At 36.2% G+C, this 13,505-nt stretch overlaps 1 protein-coding gene across 6 annotated transcripts in view; it reads right to left on the reverse strand.

Moving 5' to 3' along the window:
* The window catches only part of LOC105154884 (uncharacterized), a 346,927-nt gene that overhangs the window by 200,469 nt on the left and 132,953 nt on the right, over nucleotides 1-13,505 (reverse strand). The gene's annotated exons all lie outside the window — the stretch shown is intronic.

Raw genomic sequence — 13,505 nt, forward strand, 5'->3', positions numbered from 1 at the left:
TAATTCATTCTAATCATAAGAAATAAACAGATGACTAATCAAATCTATTTCCATCGACACTTTGTTTTATTATTATGTCAATCTTGTAACAGCTAGATAGCATCGGATCATAAATCTATCGTTTTACTGTTCTACTATAAAAGCTCAGTACATTTTAATCGAAACGTTTAGAAAATTGTGTTTATCTTCTATTATCTTATATATAAAACGTTATAATAGAACTATTTATTTCTCAGTGATGTTGATAACGATAAACTACTTTAAATCACGAAGTTATCAGACTGATTTCTCAGTAACATTGTATACGAGCACGATGAGAATGTAGTGAATCCCCTTGGCGAGATTATTTGCAAACGCCTAGGTGCAACGTTATGAATGACGCAGTTAAAGTAAACATCACCGATAAGGGCTCATGTACGAAGGGTGGGAGGAAGCGAGAAGAGGGGTAAACTGAGACGATAACGCTTGCAGGTGTCTCGATGCTGATCCACGGGAAGTCTGATGCGGTATAACCATAGCAGTAACGTTCCTGGAGCGACTGATGACATAATCGCGGCACGTCCGAACTATGTCACCTGCATGATCGTTATCATTGCAAGTGCATGCATGGCAAAAAGTCGACCCTTTTCCAAGTAATAACGGGCGAAGATACCCGGCTTGAGGTTTTTCATTTCTCGCCGTGCTGAGCACATCACACGTCGCTCGTCAGATAGATAGCACTAGATATTTTCCGTATCAGTAACCTGTCAATGTCAAGAAGGCGAGACGATCGCTGCAATTAGGACATGGAGCTATATAATACCGTACACTCGACGAGACCGCTTCGTGCAAACACATGTTGCACCAGATTCTTGTTTTCGTAGATAAATAACGGCGCAGAAAGCCGTATCTGATCTTGCCGCAATAATTATAATCGAATGATTCATCATAATACGCGAGCATATGCGATTATTGCTTTAAAAGAACCAAGAGTTTAAAATAAACTGCAAAATTCGTGAATTTTTTAACACTTGTCGAAATAAGTATATAGTTTTCTTTGCTTCTTCAAAATAGTTCTCTCACATCTTTAAATAATAAAGATACGCAAATTGGAATAAAAAACTAATTTTAATTTTTTTTAAATAAAATTAAAAAAAATAGTTATTAAATCGATATATAAAAAATTTTATTGCAATATAGATGTATAGATGTAGAAAATATTTCTTTTTATAGTTCTTCGATTTAATATTCCTTACATAATATAATACTCATCATAATATTTTCAATGGCCTTTGGGCTCTTTTAACCTTGCATCTTCGACATTATTAATCAATTTCTTTTTTAGGAACTACAAATCTCCATACAGTTTAAATTAATTCTCAGCCAAACGAATCCTTTCAGACAAAACAAACTTGGCTACATTGTTGTGCTAGACAGCATCAACATATGCATTAATAGGCGATCAAAAAAGTAATAACTTCCCGGTCTCATAAAAAAATAATGCTTCGTAGACTACAAGGATTCGCGCGAGATTTACGTAAAAGCAGAAGGTAACGTCGTGCGAATAGCGCGGTATTCATAATAAAATCTAATATTAGCATATTCACAATAAAATCTAATATTAGTCCATTAGTTTATTGACCGCGTTTTCAGGAACGTGTAAATCAGCTTTGCAACCGGTTGATTCATCGCGAGACCACCACGCCGAGGATTCCAAGAGTGAATCATTGATACTCAATATGCCGATAACCGTACTGCGATCGACCATGGATTCCGTTGTGCGTAGGCACACCAGAGTCACCGAGATCCTGTTCGGTTAGATCAGCTCTAATTTTACGAGGTACCAAAGGTAGCCGGCAGACACATGCGATTGTATCCACACGATTCATTTCGACCTGTCAATTCATTGTGTCGCGGCCGTCTCGACATGTCACTATAGATTAATATCTCCCTACTGAGTAATTATTACTATAATATGTCTCAATCGAAAAATTCAAAATCAATTAGGTTATTCGCTATGTACTAGGCTATGTAAATTTTTTTAAAATGTAAAACCCTTTATCAAACAATTATTATTTATCAATAAATTTGTATCAATCGACAATGATTAACGTATTATCGAGTTATGGAACAGCAAAAATATTTTCAATAATTTTCAAATAATTTCAAAAAATTGTTTTTTTTTTAAATTAAAAACATCACCGATAAATAATATGCAAGGTCTAATTTTTCGATCATGGCGAGTTAAACTTTCACAAAAAAAAAATACGTATATTAGATTTGATTTTTTTTATGTACTTCTTATTTTTATTATCTTATTAACTTTATATTTTCATATTTTAATCATTTATCTAAAATACATTCGTAATAATCATGCTTTGCATACTCGTGTATAAATTAAATAAAATTTTGTTTTCAACACGCGTTTCGCTAATTCTGCTTTACAATCTTGCGATAATGAAGTATTTTGTGTGACAAGTTCCTTCCATTAATCTTATTTTTCGAGCGAAACCCGTTTTTATCGCTATTATAGCCCCCGCTGAAAAATAAAATTATCGCAGGGGATAACCACGCAAATCACATCTTATTTCCAAATTAATCTGTAATCTTTCATTATCAAAGGATCTAATATAATATGCAAAAATATACGATGTACAAAGATCATCGAAGCAATGCGTGATTGACGTTACCGTGATTGACCGTAAAAAAGCAGAATTCAAAGTGTATGCTTACAAGGAATGACATCACTTGCTTAGGGGAATATGCGTTGCCGGCCTGTCTGGTCAGATCGCCGGTCGTGATCCTCAATAACAAAAAACCGTTGAGGTATACGCTTTAAGCCATTGCTTCTGGTAATTGACACCTTCTATATATAAGTGCAAACAGATAAACGATGTAATTGTTATCGGCTACAATCGATAATTGGATTTATAAATTTACTTCGAAATGACAATTGTAGATTAGCGAAACTAAATTTAAAGAAGTATATCCACGAATGTATTATGTTCTAACATAAAAATGTCTCTGAAAGTTTCAGAAATTCGATTAAATCGAACACTGCTCATAAATAACATTACTACATTATATACAGTAGGATAGGAATTAAATCTCTATGTTCTATTTTTTTCTGAACTCGATTATTATCTACTAGCTAGCGGCAATTACTAATTAATAAATTGCAGTGAAAGTTATAACTAATTATATAATACAAACTGGCTCTGCCTTTTATCGAATAATATAAGAACTCCATATAAGGTGTTTCAAACGGTACATTAATAAGATAATGAGGATTACTTAAGCATTGAAAATCAGTATTCAAATACTATGTTACTTAGAACTGATCTTCATAATTTTTTAAATTATGTTCTTCTTTAAGCAAATCTTTTTAATATCGATATTTTTTTACTACTCTAATTCCAATCAAATAAATATAAAGTTAATTTTTTTTTCTAGTGTTACACTTTTTCTACTTCTCATGTTAGATCCAGTTTAAAAAATTAATTAAACAAAAAAAAAAATATATATATATATATAGCGGCCAAAACTCTGTTTAAAAATGATTGTAGAGCATAGAACTCTAGAACTAACCCCAGAACTGTCTCTAGAAGCTACAAGCAATCAGCACAATACTTTCTCCAAGTATTCTGTCTTCTATATATAAAATGTATAAAAATTGATAAATGTTGGAATTTTGTTTTCAACGTATATATTATTAGAACTATAGTAGTAACGGAAACTAACGGAAACTTTTGTTAAAAGTGATAATATATTTATCGTTTTCTTGTATTTTAGAGTAAAAAGTGTCTTGCAAGATTCGCGAATAGCACGCCATATTTTCATATTTGATTTTTTAATATAAAAAAATATAAATACTTAAAAAAATATAAATAATTTAATATAAATAAATATTCTAAATAAAAATAAAAAATACGGAACTTTTTTTTATTTTTATATAGAACTGTGGAACTATGAAAAGAGAGAGAGAGAGTGTTACTGGAACTGTCTTTTTTATATTAATAGAACGTCGTGCTTCACAGATCCTTATTTTGTGTACTGTATTTTCACTCACAAATTTATTTTAAATATAAAATTACGCAATATTCATGACTTTAATTTCTGACAGTGGAATTGACTGTCCGAACGATCTCGTAGAGAGTGAAGGCGTGGTGGTTCCTCTTATATCGCGTTATTAACGTTTCTCCGGCGCAGAAAATGTACACGGATCACTTATTACGCAGGTATGCACTAACTGCAGCATCCAGAGCGCCTTGTCATTACACAACTATCGACAAACGTGATGAAAGTATTTTCCTCTGCTCTCAGAAAGCTATAACATACAACAAAATAAGTTCCTGCTCCGGTTCGATGCACAAATAAATTTTTTTTATACAACATCAAATAATATATCGCTTTCTCTTCATACACGAACACTCCAAATTTGGTACGTGGAATAAAGGTATACGATAAGAGATATGTAATAATTTTATAAGCGCAATTTAAAAAAATACACAAAAATTAAATTTCATATAAAGCAATCGAAATGTCGTTTATAAAAATTTATTATTAAAAAATGACAGTAATCTATTCTTTTCATGCAAAATATCGTTAGGTATATTATTATAAATAACTTCAAGCGAAATCAGAATTTTTGTTACTCTTTGACTGGATTCCATCTTTCGGTAAACTTCAGCTGACTGTATTACTCTTTTATGTTATTATCCTTTTAAATCCGATCTGTATGATGTATAATTGCGTAAACGTGTAGTTGTAATTATAAGAATTGACCAATTATAATTGAGAATACGAGAAGAATATCCAATTGTGATTGGAGAATTCTACAACATATACGCAATTGTAGATCAGGCTTTACTCATTTGTTATTCTTTTATTCTTTTATTTAGATAAATACCACGTAGTTTCTAAAGATGGAATCTTTCGCTTGAATTAATGCGCAGAAAATAATAATTATCGAAAAACGCAATATGCACGTATAAAAAACATTTACATGTAAATATAAATGTGTTATCGTTATAGATGAACACGAAAAGGCAATAATTCAAGTGGATTAATGAATTCAATGTAGTTCATAATTGGAGAACATGATTTCACTTTCCTTTATAAGTCGCGATGGATAGCAAAAAAGTTATTGCAGTAATTAATTTTGTAAACAGAGAGAGAGAGAGAGAGAGGGAGAGAGAGAGAGAGAGAGAGAGAGAGAGAGAGAGAGAGAGAGAGAGATTATTACCGCGAAGATCCTCTTCGTAATCCAAGATCTCTTATTACACTCTAAAAAATGTGGATATATTATAGATTAAAAATTCTGGTGTTTACATCAATACCATTATGGATTTAATACACTCATACATGGTATTAAATTCATATTTTTTTAGAGATTAGACTTCATTTACAAATTAATATTTATCCACGATAATGTCATCAGATGCGTTGCTTGTAATAGTACTGTTAAATATTCACAGAATAATAAATTCTATCATTATCGAATAATTCGCCTATACTATAATCTTATTATTGAAATATATTTTACATATCTGCATATGCAATGCAAGATATCTTGATCGCAAAATGTCATCTAAGATGAAATAAATTTAAAATTACAAATATAAAAAAAATATATATATATGGTATCTTAGGCATTTTAAATAAAATTTCTATGTTAAACTAAATGTATTATTTCTTTGTAAAAATGAAGTACATAGTTTTCTTTACAAAAAGATAAGTTGTATGAAAATATGCACATGTCTCGAGACTTATAATTCCATAACTACTAAGCTACTAGTACTATATGCATATTATTACATGAACCGTTCCAAGCAACAAATAACTTTGGCGTATAGCGAACCCCCTGGAATTTTAAACATCATTTAAGCATACAATAGTGCGAGACCGCCACCTACGGGCAGCGTCACTCTTTGGGCACGGCCCTCGAGCCATAAAATCGGGTCATAAGATACGCATAAGATGCAGTTATCGCATGCCCGCATCGTTCATTACCGCGGCAAATTTTGAGCGTAACATATCCACGCTGCTGCGACATAATTCGCTATGCGGCGAGGTGTCCGCGAACGCGAGTCCTCGTAATTACTCGTTCCGGGGGCGTCGCATTATGGTTGCCTCTCGCGATGCAGCGACGAGCGCGGCTCACTGCATTCGTGCCGGTGCATGGCGTGCGCGTCACGAACAGGAAGAGAAGGGGCCTTCATTTGTCGGGGAAGTGTTAATGGCCCGACGTAAAACTCGGCGACGACAATGCCGGAGCGGGGACCAATGTGTGGGCGCCGGGGATATGGGCCAGTCCATCGCCCAAGAGCGCACTCAACCCCGCGCACGCATCTTAATAACGACAAATAATTATCTCACTTACTGCGATACGCGTTACGCATCAGCCGCTCATTAATTCGGGAAAAGCGGCAATTAAGAGAGCTGCCGCGATTGCAGTGGACTTTCACGTTTCTGTTACTGGATCACGTCGGCGTATATAACTGCGATTTCTGTACTTCAGTCGGACGTGTCGTCGGCTGTAGAAAGTATCCACAGCAAAAACGAGGGTATTATAATTTCCCTCGACATGATATCACGTACCTTCGCGACGTCGTAACTTTCGCGGAGGTCGGATCGCTCTCTTCCGTTTTTCCTTTTGCTGCTCCTCTCACAGTTTCCTCTTTGTCATTTTATAATTCTTCCCATTCATAAACAGATACTGTGGAACATCGGTAATATTTCTCTCGTTAGCGATACTCTTCGGTATTTTAATTAAGTAATATACAAAATTACTTTACTCTCTAAAACTATCAGAATAAATCTTATTCTAAAGAGTAAAATTTCACTCTTAAAAATTAAAGATTAAGCGACTCCTTTTTTAGAACTGGCTCAATTTTCACTCTCTAAAGATTCCATTTCAAAGAACTTAGAGAATATATTCGAATATTTGAATATTCGAAATATATTGTAGTTATATTAATCTGCAACTGTCATATTAAATTATATTATTGCTAGAAATATCCATGCAAAAGTGAAAATTTTATTTATTCGGCTTTTGTATCAATTCATTGATGTTCCTTTCACACAACTTTCAATGCACCCTAATGCGGGGTACCGCCCGGTACGTTGGCGATCTTCATCGGCCGGCGATATATCTACGTCCGCCTTCAGCCTTGCACCACAGGGAAACCGTGTTACTTCTGTCACTTTAGTGAACACTATAATGGACAGCAATGTAAATTGCAGACAACCTGCGTCCTTACTCTGTAGGAGGAATACTCGCATCAACGATCGACATCTTAATAATGTTCCTGGTGCGCTGAAATTGACCTGCCAATCACGATTGCGAGGATCTTCTCAATGCAGAAGATCTTTCGAAGAAGCGACAAAACCTTTTCCAGCGGCAGCAACCACGTAGGCTAATAGAACACTGTGATTCACCAGATTGTGTAGCGCATCGAGACGCGTGTACGTGTGATATGATCGCTGTAATGGCAACATAAACTCGCGATTGATCGTAAAACCAAAAGCCAGCGTTTATACATACCTAGTGGATATGAATTGGTCAGCAGAAAATACGCGCCAAATGATAAACGTAAATTAAAATCGAACATAAAGTCGAGCGAGATGTTATTTGGACATTGGTATGATATACGACTCGACTGCCTTAAGTGGATGTTATCGACGTCAGTAAAGCCACAAAATAGCTATGGGAGCGTCAACTGAGAATATATGAACTCATCGACTCATGAAGTAATTCAATAAATTAGAATAGCAAGAAGCATTAACGAAAGTATAAATATTCTTAGTTTTTAAGCAGAGAGAATATTCTTCTAGTTCGTACAAATTTATCTATAATCCCTCTCAAAAAATTGTTGCTATATGTGTTTGTCTGAGTTTATATAAGTCACGTACGAGTTGATAGATGTGGTCCAGAATCGATCACAAGATATGCGACACGGGATATACAAGTCTCGTTTCTCATCACAGAACCTCGCGCCTTTCATTCCTTCAAAAGTCCCCTTGCGTGCAGGACAAAAATTATACCTCGTCGCATGCATCCAACAAACTACCTCGACCATCTTATATTCATACAACTCGTAAATGCGAACGACTCACGGACGCCTTCTAAGCGTTCTCGATGCGCACGGTTTCGGGTTACGCCCGAAAGACCCGCCTCGAAACTTTTGTGTGTATTACAATTTGCAAGGATAAGCACCTACCAACCATTTCGACGCGTAATGATCGCGCGTACATACAAAGGGGCGGTCGCAAAGACCCGTGTTTGACTGTTTGACAGTGTTCCAAAAGAAATATTCGTAGAAGGATACGACGTTATGCCACGCGAGATCAAATTCCTCTCTCGCTTTTCGAAAGATATTATTGTGAAAGACATATATTTGTTAATATTTATTGAGAACTTTAAAAGAAGAAAAGAGCTAATAAAAAATGGACGCACTACAAATAAGAAAGTAATTTTTTATCAACATAATTGTATTTAAGATTCAGATTATTAGAATAAAAAAAAAAATAAGCAAAGATTTAATTAATAACAAAAAAATAATTACAAATGAATTGATTCATAAACATTTCCTTTTTCTTAAGAAAATGGAATACGTATGATAAAAACTCAAAAAGATGTGTTTCATTTTTTACAAATTATAATTTAAAGGTTACGTCGCATCTTGACATACTGGGGAAAATGACACGAGAGCTGAGTGTAAAGAAAGTTGAGAGAGATAGTAATCCAAATGACTATTCAATGCAGAACAAATTAACGCAACGGCGCTTTCGCTTTCGTTCTATCAGATCGCCAGTCATGACGCGTTGAAATGACGCATTTATTTTATGAAGTTTCAACGTATATGGAGCGGCACAATCTCGCTTGCCGCCTTGTTAGCATCAAGCACCTATTCACTAATATTTCATACCTTGTTCATATACGATATATTCGAACGATGTTTGCCTCAGTAGATCTGTCACTAGCACGAGCGTGCGGCAATAAGTTATGCATACGAAGGCAGTCAGCTTTACCAAGACGTGTATATTATCGATGCGTGTCCCCCTGCGGTATTAGTTCAGGACTATGCCGTATCACGCGAGGATACAGCATTAGTTGGATGATGTAGAGCAGTCATCGTTGTAATCGCCCATGCCTTTCTCAAAGACGTCCCGTACCCGCATTGAACTGTACGCTCTGCGCGGTGAATCCACACTCCACGAACGCGTACTTACATATCGCGTTTGTGTTGATGACGTTGGCGTATGTACAATTTGTTGGAGGCTAAGGCCCGATCGACATCAAGAGATATATTTTATTGCATTACACACCCGGGAAGGCTCGCGGCAGAGTGCGCGCGCTAAGAAATTAACGAGCGACAGTCGCGGACAAAGGAGAGGTTCGATCCAACAAGGAAATCGGTTCTCAGGTATATCCGGTATAGAACACAACGTGAAAGATGTTATTGATGGTGGGGAGTAATTAGTACGTCCACTAGAATCGTTTGTCAAAGCAGAAATATGGTTGCCCATATCAATGAGAAAGCACTGTGTACCAGTATTGAGGACTGAAACTTAATAAATCCCATTGGGACTTTACCTGGCGCATTGATTTTGCAAGAACTGGTCGAAGGTATGTTTGCTATTTATTTTCATTTATTCTGTTCACAATCAGCAGTTTTTGTAATTACTTGTTTTATACTCCTTATTGTGGAGACTTATATTCTCGAGATCGTATAGCAGATTATAACAAAGCCCCGTGCAATTAACAGTTGTAATGCGTTATTAAAAGTCTCGCAATATTTCAACGATAATTGTTTACAAAATCATTCAGAATTGATAAACCTACTCATTTTATATCTACACATATTTAAGTTATGTTTTTAATTTATTTAATTTAATAAATTAATATTTAATAAATTTAATAAATTAATTTTCAATGTATTTAATTTGATAAATAAAATAAAATAAAATAAAATAAAAAAGATAAATATTTCGAAGATCACCCATATCTAGCTATCATATTTTGTGCACTTGCAAGAGTTTTTGTAACAATGCAGGAGTTCCTACAATTGAGATACTTCCACGCTTTATACAATCTCAGGAACACGTATGACGCAGCGAATGGTTCAACGTACGACTGTGAGAAAGACCTTAAGGACTCCTTCTGAGGCGTGGGCGTGCAGACGGACGTGAGATGCAGTAGTGGGGCAAGATGAGGACGAGTACTATGGTATAAGCCGCCAGTTCACCGACAACGAGTTCGCCAAACCGTCGCGCAGATGAGTCGAGCATGAGAAACGGAACACCTGAGCTTTCGTCCTGTCCCAGCCTGACCCTTCTTCTTCCTCGCTTCTTCACCGTCGTTTCTTTTATCTCTCCTGATTCCTCACCAGCCAGCGACACCTATCGAATCGCACAGAGTCCTTCAACTTTGGATACCGAGCTCGGAGTGAGGACTGCACTCGCCGAGGAAGGATGGCTTTGCACTAACTCACCCACGTGGGACTCACGCACATTTCCGAACTCTCTCGTCATCGACCCTTTTAGCTCAAGCCACCTTGTGGAGCACCTACGAACAAGGTCGCATCCGTCGGAGGGATCAATCGCAAGATCCTGGAGGTAACATCTGGTCCAAGGTCTAAGGTTCAATCGAGGCCAACACATGATCGGTGAAAATAATCTGCTGCCGCGAAAGGTGCCGCTCGATGACCTAATTTATCTCTGATTTACGAATGCTATCAGTTCATTATTAATGCATAAAAGTACTTATTAAACATGAAGTGATACAAAACTGTTCATTTATATTTTCATATGCGTACGCTCAAAAAATTCTCTTATTCTCTTAATTTCATAAATTTTAATTTGATATTTAATTTTAATATTGTTAAGTAAATGCAATAAAAATGTATTAAAGCAAGTAAAAATATTGTATATCAAATGGCAAGTCTAATTTTCCTGAGACTAAATAATTGTCTTTTACAATTGTCTTTCAAATTATGTACATAATTATCAAGAACAATGCTTCAAAATATTCAATGTTATATATGGAAATTATTGTACATAATTTAATATATGTACAAAAAATCGGCATCTAAATAAATTCCGAATCCATACAAAATTCGGCAGACTTCCCCGTTATTTCTATCTTTAGTGTCTTTACTGTAGTCTATCCGACATCCGGTTGTTGTCGAACAGGTGTAAAAATAAGATAAAGTCATCTCGTCTGTATTATCTAAGTTTGCTGAAAGATTTTCTTTGTTATACCGGAGAATAACTCCTTTGTCGTAACAATATCACATGGAAGATAAACATGTGCATGTATTAACAAAATTATTAGGTAGTAAATGGATATAAATTTGCGCGTCATGTCGCACTAAAGTAAACACTGAGATAATCAACGGAATTAACGTCACCTCGGCCATCATATCAATCGAATTTATCATCTTATTGCATTTCACTGCTGATAACATTGCGATACATGCGACTTTCCGTCGTGAAGCGGATGAGTAAGCCAATCGTGGATACTAAAGACTTTTCGAACAGTTCATCTCGTGCATACAAAGAAAAATAATTCGTACCTTTAATTCGTCAGCGATTAACTTTCTGCTCTTTGTGATACTGTATCTTACCGAGGTATTGCCACATGCCGGCAGCTATCTCGTTCAGTCTTCTTAAGGAATAAACGACGAGAAGGAAAAGGATAAGATGAATAGTACGCGTCCTATCGCGCGCGCAGTATTCAAGCAAAACAAATGGTACCGGAGGCCGCCTACGGAGGTCCCCTTCGGCGTCCAACGAATTATCCGCTGCCTCTTTCCGTTCTACGCCATTGCACGCGCTAATGATATTTTGCGACTCCGCGCACTCGTTACCATATCAATAATTCCCTATAAGCTCATAACGAATATATTTACCTATATTTAAAAAATTCTACGTTCTCTCCCGCAATTAAAGATATTAAAAGCAATCTTCGTATTTATTTAAGATGCTAATTGATCGTATGTAAATACTAATGACTAAACATTTCATCCTTACGCGACAGTATTCAGCTAATCATGTGCGTGAGCGCTATCTTATTACATTTTCAGACTATCAAAAATCAATTATTAATATTGTATGAGTATAATTAATATTATGCAGCAGTTACACAGCCATAAGAAACTTTCTGTACAGATGTCAGTTTATATGCTAATTTTTACCATCAGTTTTCTAAGATTATTCAATAATACACGCGTATAGCAAAAATTCATAAAGAAGTTAATTCATTATAAGAAGAACGACCTCAGTGATCGAGTTGGCTAAGACACTCTTTCCGGCAAGTTGAGAGGTCCCAGGTTTAAACCGTGGCTGAGGTAATATTTTTCGCAATAAGTTTCTTTCCGTTTTTTAAGAGTTTTACTTAGAGGGGATTATTAAACGTTTCATAATAATTGTGTTAAAAGTCCGACAATTATCGACGCGCAATCACATTTGGAACAAATAAATTGATTAAATATATTCGTAACATCTAACTTTGACCGTTCGGCGTTCTTTACTTTATTCGATTAATTCAAGACAATTAAATATATGTTAGACAGTGGTATGGAGATACAGCATGTAATGCGCACGTTTAACATCGCGAAATTATTATGCAAAAATAACATCATTACAGTTACAAATATGCACATATATCTTTCCTAGAAACGCAATCTGATTTTAGATTCCTCAAAAAAAATTGTTGAGGCTCGTTAAAACGTATTGAAAGTCACCCTGGTTCCGGCACGCTGTCAGCCTCACCATCTAAAGCGACACACCGTGCCACGTTCGGCGGTGATACGGAATTACTTCAAGAATCCCTCGCGGGCATAGGCGACGTTTGCGCTCGAATCGAGATCGGCAAGCAGTCATATGTGTGTGCGTAGTCATACGAATGAAAATGCACATGCGTGGCTGTCCGCGCGTGTCAGGATACGTGCGTGTAACGCTCGAGCTTGGTAACGCCCGTAAGATCGCTTATTGGTTGCCAATCCCAATGCTTTTTGCCCATAAGAGAAATTGGCGCATAATGGAGGTGCGGTACCAGTTCGCTGACTAGATTTACGAGGAGACTGTCTTGAAATTATTGTCGCGCGTTCGCCTCGATTCGCCTCGACACGAGCAACCGATAAGACGTTCAAAATTCGCGAACTCGCCCTGGACCAGTGCTTGGCGCGTTGTTCCCGACGATAAACTTTCGTCGTGGCTCGCGCCGAGTGTCACGACGATGCGTGTTCTTTTCATGGAGGTGGGACAATACTATCATGATCGGAGGTGGATGCCCGTGCGTCGTGCTATAAATTGCAATATGCAAATTTAATAAGCGCGCTGAGCTACATCGTTCCTCACCGCGCGAATCTTCATTGCGTACGAATCCCGAGACTGTATCGCTATCTTGTCGCGAACGAGCATCGTTAATGCAGGATGGACAAAAGAGAGATTTATATGAAAGAAGACTATACAGTCATACATTTAAAAAAATTCTTTTAATCTTCTATAAAGAGATTTAT

The sequence above is a fragment of the Acromyrmex echinatior genome, chromosome 1, assembly GCF_024713525.1.
Source record: "Acromyrmex echinatior isolate Ae372 chromosome 1, ASM2471352v2, whole genome shotgun sequence".
NCBI lineage: Eukaryota > Metazoa > Arthropoda > Insecta > Hymenoptera > Formicidae > Acromyrmex > Acromyrmex echinatior.